This window comes from Brassica oleracea, chromosome C3, assembly GCF_000695525.1.
Source record: "Brassica oleracea var. oleracea cultivar TO1000 chromosome C3, BOL, whole genome shotgun sequence".
Lineage (NCBI taxonomy): Eukaryota > Viridiplantae > Streptophyta > Magnoliopsida > Brassicales > Brassicaceae > Brassica > Brassica oleracea.
The window spans coordinates 31,681,311-31,690,642 of NC_027750.1; the positions used below are offsets into that span (position 1 = coordinate 31,681,311).

Consider the following 9,332-nt stretch of genomic DNA (forward strand, 5'->3'; position numbering starts at 1 on the left):
GGTTGACCGAGTCACCGAGTTGACTCACCGGGTTGACTCGGCCGAGTTGGCGAGTCACCGGCGAGTCACCGGTGTCGGTCCCCGGCGGCTTACCTGAAAATCAACGGCGGCGACGGCGGCGAGGCGGCGACGCGGCGGCGGCTTCTCGGCGGCGGACGGACGGTGGTCGGTCACGGCAGCTCCGGCGAACGTTGGTCGGAGACGGCGGCGCGTGGCCGGAACTCGCGGTGGCTCCGGCGGACGGCGGTGGCGCGTGTGTTTCACGCGCGCGCCGAGGCGAATCTTCGGGAGGCGCGTGCGGCTTCGTCCGGGCTCCGTTTGAGGCGTGGTTGGTGTCTACGGCTTCGTCTCGACGAGAGGAACACGATGATGGCCTAGGGCGTTTATCGGTGGTGGCAAGCTGAACGTGATCACGGCGACGAGCTCCGGCAACGAGCTCCGGCGACTCTCTGACTATAAAATAATCACACTTCTTCTTAGCTCTCTCTCTAATTCTTTTCTTTATTTTCTAAGTTTTTGGTGAAATGGGAGAAGGTGGGGGTGGTGGGGTTTTAAAGACATTACCTTTGGCCTTTGGAGTTGGGGTTGGGTCATTACAATTTGTTCCTGGTGGGTAATGGTTTAACCTTGTTCGATATTTGATCCAGCCCGAGTTTAGAAGCACTGAGGGAAACTGAATTTACAAACGATAAATCTAAAACAAGATTCACCCTACGGAATTAAAAAGGAAAATTTCCAAAATACGAAACTGTACAACTGCTTGATCAACCAATGGAAAAAAATTGGGAGAGAGTTAGAGAGAGTTGTGAACTATAAACAACATCTTGCAGAGAGAGTGATTATCTATATACTCAAAAATAGCAATCCGCGCTTAAGATGTCTAGTAACGTTGAAATTATATATTATGATTATGTATAACATAAGGTATATTTTAAGCGATAGTTAAATAGAACTAAAAGTATGATTGTTATTAGAGGCGAAGCGAAAGGCTTTTTATAATGGGTTCACTAATATTAAAATTTAATATATGGTGTTTGCAAGTTTTAGAAAGAAGTTTTAGAAAATAATTTTTTTTATATTTCGCCTATCACGTTGTAGTAGTTATGGACTTAAAGATTTATCACATAAAATCGAAAAAAGTATATCAATAAAATATTATAAGCAAAACAATTGCTGTGTGAAAAAAAAAAAGTATAGCTCCTTTAAATTCAGAAAACATAGTTGCATGATAAAATAAATTGAAGGTTATTTGACCCTCTAAATTGTAAAGGTTGTTCCTGATACGACCAACATGTGAGACTTGCTGGTGGTTTGTTCCTAGAAGTTTCTTCTCATATTCAAGGTCGTTTAATGCAGAGCTCTCACGGCGGTGAAGGTGGTGACACTCCATGCTTATATTTCTTGCTCTAGAAGACTAATACACTAACCCGAGACGATTTACAGTGATTCAGTCTCCTCGAAACAGAGATTACCTCATCTAGCAGTAACAAAACCGAGTACAGCACATTTATCTAGGAATAGATTTTCAACGTCCTCTTCCAACAATGAGAGGCGGTTCTCAAGAACGTGAGTGCTCTGCTAAATGCATGAAAGTAGGCATAGAGAAAAGGGTTCTTTCATTAACACTTGGCATCGTACTAAAGTTTCATCGCTTTGTCGTCTCTACTGATCTGTGGACTTAAAGGCGATAGATCAGATGGGTTACCATTTTTAACAGAAACGTATAGAGGAATAATGAATCTTTATTGATGCTATGAATATATTGAGAGGATTGATACATCAACTAATCGAACTTGAAGCTGAAAGTTTATCACATAAAGGTGTTCGTCGAGAAAAGTATAGATGATATAAAGTTCTTTTAAAGGAATGTTAGTTTGAACGCATTAAATTCACAGTTTTGGTGAAAAACGTTCTTTGTGTGACACGTAAGCGTTTTACTAAATAAAAGCTTCTCGTGAAGCCATGTCATCACGTCACATTCTTTGCCAATAAACTTTTAAGGTAAGTTTTAAAAATGTTTCTCCTTTAATATATAGGGGATTAACATTTCGTATAACAAGCTTTAAATGGAAGCAGGACTGGCTCAATATCATCATGGACCTGTTGAGCAAAAAAAAAATTTAGATCATGTAATCATTAATTTTAACATTGAATTACTACTAAAAAAAGTAAGAGAAGCAATTTTTAATTTATTTTCACAAAAATAGATTTAAAAAAAGAGAATGACCAAAATAAGTTTTATTAAAGGGTAAATATGCATTTATACCCAAAGGTTAACTAATCTAGACTTAGAGTTTAGAGTTAACGGGTAGGGTTTTGGGATAGAGTTTCAAATTTTAAAAAATAAAAAGTAAATATTAAAATTTTCAAAATAAAAAAAAAATCTATTTTGGTCATTTTACTTTTTGAATGTTATTTTTGTGACAAAAACTTTAAAATGACTATTTGATATAATTGCCCAAAAATAAATGACAAATTTATTCATTTTTATTTGTTTTTGATTAAAATTATATTGTTACATTTTATTACAATTTTAAAATTTTAATTTAATATATGTTAATGATATAAAAAATACAAACGAACAAAAAGTGAGCTCGGGGCTGTCAGCGTAAGACACGAAGTCGAAGATGACTAGACGTCACTTTTAAAATAGATATTTAATTAGAAAAACTAGTTATTTTCCAGGGCAAAGCCAACCATTTTTTTACTTCTTTTTTTTGACAACACCTTTTTTTTTTACTAGAAGTCACTATAAAAATAAATATTTGAGTAAAAAAACTAGTTATTTCTCAGGGCAGAGCATACATTTTTTTAAACTGGAAGTCGCTTTTAGAGTCATTTCTCATCTTTCTTTTTTGTTGCTGAGAATGTTAATTTCATTTAAGATATAAAGTTTGATTACAAAAATCAATAAACCTATATAAGAGATATCCTGGCAAAAAAAAAGCAAAAAAAAACATGTATCAATCAACTTGGCAATACAATTAACTCCATGACAAGGTCATGGAGTAACTACAGTATAACTTATTTAAATTAATATTATATAAATTAATATACAATAAAAATCTTTATAAAATAATATAATTTTATAATCTCAAATCGAGTTTTTGGTTCAATTAGTATATCGATAAATTAATATCTCTATAAATTAATAAAAAAATTATAGTTTTAGTTTAGTCCCAACATTATTAATTTATAGAGGTTTCACTGTAGTTCAATAGATCCTATCTTCATATCAGAGCCACAGGGCCATAAGGGAGCTGAACTTTCTGCGCTTCCTTGCCACATAAATGGAATTAAGGGAGCTGAACTTTCACCTTCTCTTACTCCTTTTGTCCCTTCGCTCTTCCTAGCACCTCTACCATATTCTTCTAGATCCAATGCAAGCACATTTTTTCAAGAACAATACAACTTTGAATATACACATAATTTTTAGCATATCTTGTAAATATTTTAGAATACTACTAGGGTCGGTCCGGGCTACGCCCGGGTTTTTGTTTAAATTTAAATTTTGATTATATATTTAGGATGTTAATTTTAATATATATATATATATATATATATTATAAACTATTATAAACATATAAGTAGCTATATAAAATAATTTTAAATTATTCAATGTTTTTGTCCAATGCTATTCAAAAAAAATTGTATCTATTTTTTTGTTATTAAAAATTATATATAAGGTGAAAAGAAGAATGATCCAAAATTAATTAAATTTTAGTTATGGTGTTTAATTGGTTAAATTGTTTTAATGTTTCAGTTCACTTAAAACTATTTATAATGTTTGTTTCCAATTAGTCTCTAAATACTTTAATGGATTATCTCCTTAAAATTACAACCAATAGTATATTTTTAAAAAAAATATTTAAAATTTTCAAAAATTTATGATTATATAACACCAACAAAATTTACTTAACCCGATTTGCTTAACTAATTGATTTAGTTAATGAATTAGTTAAATTTTGAACTGAAACTTTCTCAATGAGAAAATTTTTTTGAGTAGAATCATTTTATGTTTTATATAAACTGTAATGACTTGGTTTGCTTAACCAATTGGTTTAGTTAACGAATTAGTTAACATTTAAACCAGAGCATTTCTCTTGTTTTTTAACTATGTGTGTATAAGTGTGCCTACATATCTAATTATTTATCTTTTGGTCAAAACATAGCTAATTATTAAATACTTTTCTCTATCGAAATAACATAGTGATTTGATAAAAAAAAAAATAGTGATTAGTGTAAGTCTATTGTATGTTTTTATTTCAGAATGTACTGACCTAAATGCTATCACACTCTTCTTATTTTTTAAAAAAATATCACACTTTATTTGGTTTAAACTATGTGTATAAGTTTATAGTGGATTTTTATTATAACTATCATAAATGGATAAAGCCGAAAATAACCCCATCATTTATGTTTTAAGATATTTTTGTACCCATGACTCTTGTAATAACATAGCTTGTTTCTCCCTTTGGACAGTCTCTCACTAAACCAAAGTCTGATAGTTTTCTATTGTAGTCATAGATTGTCATAAAAAACCACGTCAGTACCATTCTAAGTTCATTAAGACAGCACTGAGACTTCGGAAAGAGGGTTAATACCGAGTAGAGCAAGATCTTAGAAGGTGTATATGACTTAAACAGGGTCGTATGAAGAAATGCAAGCTCTTTAGCTGCATCAAGAGCAACCTTAACACGTGTTAAGAATCAAAATAAGGGAAAAAAGAACTTTTATATACAGTTGAGAACCTCCTCAAATTTCACATGTGGTCCCTTTCTGCATCTATTATATATTTCTGATTCTGGCTCTTTATGCAAAATTTAATGGATTAACTTCAAGGCTTCAAGCAGTGGGTCATTTACCTCGAGGAAGAACGGTTCTTCAGTACGATCCCAGCGTCGCATGGAGCAGTCATGAGATCCTGTAACGAAAGTCACCACGATTGCTGACAGCGAAGCACCAAATCTCTGCGTGATGTTTTTAACTACACATCATCTGCTTGAACACTATTAAAACATAAGAACAAACAATCGCCTGATAGTTTGAATAAATTTTGATTTATGAACTTACTTGTGAACAAATGATCCTCAAGACTCCTTATGCATAAACTCGTACAAAAGAAGCAGTTGTTCATCTTCCAAGCAATAACCAATCAGTTTAACTAAGTTAGGGTGACTTAACTGCACCAAGTAGTTGATCTCTAAGAAATGTCACAAACAGGTCAGAGAATCAAACCATGGAAACTTGAGATTGGAGTGATATAATAGTCAAGACAATGTTCTGTGTACCAGACATTCTCGGTGATCTTGAAATCCATCAGGGTTAAGACACTTGGACAGGAACTGCAATACCTGTGATGGATCTAGTTGGAGTTAGAGTAGTCTCATCGATCGAACCTCTAGAGCATAACAGAGTTTGATCTGGAGTTTATGGTTGGAAGTCTGAGTTCGTTGAAAGCTCTTGAAGATCGCTTTGCTAAGTATATCTTCTTTATCTTATGAGATGCCTATGATGATGATTGAACACTCGAAAGATGAAGGTCGTAAAGGCTACTGCTCTTATATGCAGACACATACACAAAGAGTTGACTGAAGTCAGAACTAAGGACAATTGAAAAAGGTGGAGACTTTTTTACTTGGATCACATGAAGATTCTCACAGAGTTCATTTCTTTTCTCGGAACTTTTTTTGAAAAAAAAGGCTTTCATATTAAAAACGTTAACTGTTAAAAGATAAGACATGAGTCTTATAATTTGATAAAGTTTGCATGAAACATGAAACTTGTTTCATGGAAATATTGAATCTCAACCAATGAAAAATCAAAAGTTGAGACTAGAATAACCAACACTGTAATGAAAGGCAATAACTAGTGATAAGAACCATGACCGCGACGGCCACGCTTCCCTCTCCCTCGAACCGTCTTCCATTCCATGTCTTGGTATTTACTAGGGGGTTTTGTTTCCCTCCCACCTCTTGTCAAGCTGAGCGAGCTAGATGGCTCGGTCCCATCTTCATCCAATCCCACATCTCTTGACCCTTTGAACTGAGCAGGACTCTCAAATGCAAAGGGTGTGTGTTGTTGCTGCTAGAGGACCAACGACTAAAGTTTCACTAACCTCAGTGTTGATAACGGTTGATGGAGATGACTCCATAATAGATGCTGTAGTGGGAGTAGATTGTGAATCTACTAATGTGGGTAAAGTGGGGATAAAGTTTGGTGAGGCAGTCGGGTTCTCCTGTTGAAAGGTAGGAGTAGCTTCTAGTTCAGATAAGAGACCTTCAATCTCTATGGTACGTTTCTCAGGCTCATGGGCACCATAATCTTCAGTTGGTAGGGAAGCTTTTTCATTAACATGTAGATCATTTTTTCTGGATAGTTGGTGTAGAGTATTCAACATTATCCTTTTGCTGCATAACAGTATCAATGTTCACTATAGGAACATCAGAGCTAGTGTCTTACGAGGTTGATGCGGAGATAGAAACCTGAGCAGTCGAAGAAGGTAACAGACACCTCTTTTCTTTGTGTCCTAGATTACCACACCTCTCACACATAGATGGAATCCATGTATACTCAACATTAACCAGAAAGATGTTACCTTGCTTATCATCAAGGGAAATAAGCTTCGGAAAGTCTCTGTCCAGCTCCATCTCAACTAAAACTTTTGCCTCGCCCATACTAGTAGGATCAAGTTGAGGTTTGTGCGTAAGAATAGGTTCTCCAATTCCAGAAGCAACATGACTTATTCCTAATCTTGAGTAGCAACAATCCGGAATGTTCTTCAAATTGGCCCAAACCGGAAGCGTGGAGATTTCAGGAATTTTGAAGGAGCCTTCTGGGGTCCATGGCAGTACAAAAAGTAAGCAATCATCAATGTGCCACACTCCACGCTGAATAACCCATTGACGGGTAGGTTGGTGTGGGATATGGAACATGAAAGATGAATCACCAAGCTTCTTACAACTGATCTTACAACTTCTTCCCCATATTCTATTCACCACAGCATGTACTAAACCACCTGGCGGTAGAGCACATTTATGGAACTTGCCAATGATATACTCATCCTTATTCTCTGTACCTAGCTTAAGCACTTTCGAAGGAATAGATACCTCAGGTGTGCCATCAATGCGGTAAGTTGGTGTGGCTGCCCGATAGAGATTACGCGATTGAGGGCTTAATCTCGCAGCCCAGGGGAAACGGAGTCTCCCATCCGCTTTTAGTTCCGGTGGTGGTAGCTTTTCAATCGGGGGCTGGAGAGTACGAGATGAATACTTGCCCTTAGGTTTCTTGTTTAAGATCTCGTCATTTAAAGTCAGCCAGAGAGTGGCTAATTGATTCCCGACAACTGCAGGATCATAGTCTCGTGGAGTACTAGGATCAGGAGGAGTGGCTGGAGGTTTGAAATAAAGGGGTTTGGCCCATGATCCCATTGATGGGATAAATTTTTCTTTAGCTTGAGCAAGGTTTTCAGAAGGATCTGTTGGCGATTTATTAACCTCCAGCATTGATGTTTCCTGCAACTGTATTGATCCAGGGACAGGCAGCGATAGGTTTTTGACCCCAAGCGAGGATGGTTTCTGCATCGAAGCAGACTGAGGTAGCACATCCAGGACAGATGGTGAAACACTGTTTTTAGCAAGTGAATTCATCAAGCTATTAACGTGACTGTGTGAGCCAAAGGTCATTGGCGAAGCTAGCTTCGATGACGAATCATCACCTGCATTGTCGGTGTTAACTGAAGCCAGATACTTTGAAGGAGAGTCACATACAGGTACTGTAACAGCTTCTGAAGTCAGAGGAGAAAGAGGAGCCACAGGTTCTGAAAGAGGAAACACGGGTTCAAGCAGGGAGGTTGTGTTCGTCCCTATCACCGGATCCGTCGGTGGCAACGAAAATGACGAGGGCAGAGTCTGATCAGTTTCAATCTCCAAACCTTCGACTGACAGAGCCGATGAAGACGAAGGAAGAGACAGAGAGTTGAAGCTTCTCGATTTTCGAAGCGGCGAGAACGGAGGAAGATCGATCTCTGACGCCATGAGAAGGGTCAAAGAGGAGGAGTAAGGTTTCTGGTGAGGCCTATTTGCGACGACTCACCCCGGAGGACGCCGAACTTCTTTGTCGATACTGGTTAGGTTTTCGCCTTCTTGGTCGCGAGATTAGGGGCGCGTGGTTTCCTCAGAGCGCGTCTTTGGTTTTACTGGATAAAAAATTCGAAATTACAGAGAGACACTTGAAATTAAAAATCTCAATAATTTCTGGGAAATTCTACAATGAAAATTAAAAAGGAGATGGAGAGAACGTACGCTCAACACGAAATCTGAGGCAAGAACCCATTAATAGAGAATAGAAGTAAACGAAGACTACATGCTTAAAGGGAGAAGCTTTGCCGCATCTGACGAACTCCGACTACAATGCCCGACTTTCAAGTGAGCGAGGAGGGAAACCGACTTTGCCATTCTAATCTGCGAAATTTTTAGATTAATATGAATGTGAGAAAATGGAATGATAAGAGATATGAAAAGAATGATTTGGAGATGAGAAATACTGACATATTTATACCCGAGAACACACCACTTCGCCGACGTAAACAATGCATTGAAGACCTCATCACTGGCGATTGAATTAATGGGAAGTTAATAGGGAGAAGCCAAAACTGGAACCGTTTCAGAGATTTGGGAAGAAGTTCAGACGTTGCCAAGCGCTGCAGAAGGAAGAAGAGAGACGACCCATGTTTCTTTAAATGAAGTGTTGCTTTTAATACAGCCAGGACACGTGTCGCAATGTCAGAAAGCGACTTATCTATGTGTCATCTGACGTGGCACAATAGGAGAGAAGCAAACTCTTTTATATATATATATATATACTAGGGTCGGTCCGCCCTACGGGCGGGATATTAGTTAATTTGATATTCACTAAATGTTCGAGTTGAAATTTGTTTTAAGATTCAAAAATTTGGTTATCTGTTATGTGTTACTTATTAGTATGCGGTGGTATAGTTGTTTTTTGATTATTCTTGCTTTGGTATTGTATCAAATTAACTAATTGTCCACCTCATAATTATAGATGTACAAATGTGGATTTGTGATAAAGTTTGATGACAATACTGTTTTTTCTTTTTAATTCTTATTCATAGTGGAGTGTGCATGTGTCAGAAAGAGGCATTTAACAACTTTTATGTTTTTGCGTATGGATTTTAAATATATATTATTTTGTATAATGCATACTTGCTCTACAACATTTGCTTGTAAACTAAAAAAACTGTTTTCTATATTTTTAAAAGAGAAAATATTTAGTCTATAATATAACATGGACATATGTATTGACTATATATA

General features: G+C 36.7%; 1 long non-coding RNA gene across 2 annotated transcripts; it reads right to left on the reverse strand.

Annotated features, from left to right (window-relative positions):
* Positions 1 to 4,435: 4,435 nt before the first annotated feature.
* Positions 4,436 to 5,653, reverse strand: LOC106333773. Of its 2 annotated transcripts, XR_001268459.1 has the most exons (5): positions 5,292 to 5,653; positions 5,074 to 5,203; positions 4,866 to 5,009; positions 4,605 to 4,675; positions 4,436 to 4,512 (listed from the first exon to the last, which is right to left on the reverse strand). It is a non-coding gene; the product is annotated as an uncharacterized LOC106333773 (long non-coding RNA). The 2 variants fall into 2 exon arrangements; XR_001268458.1 differs by having other exon boundaries at positions 5,074 to 5,653.
* Positions 5,654 to 9,332: the final 3,679 nt, after the last annotated feature.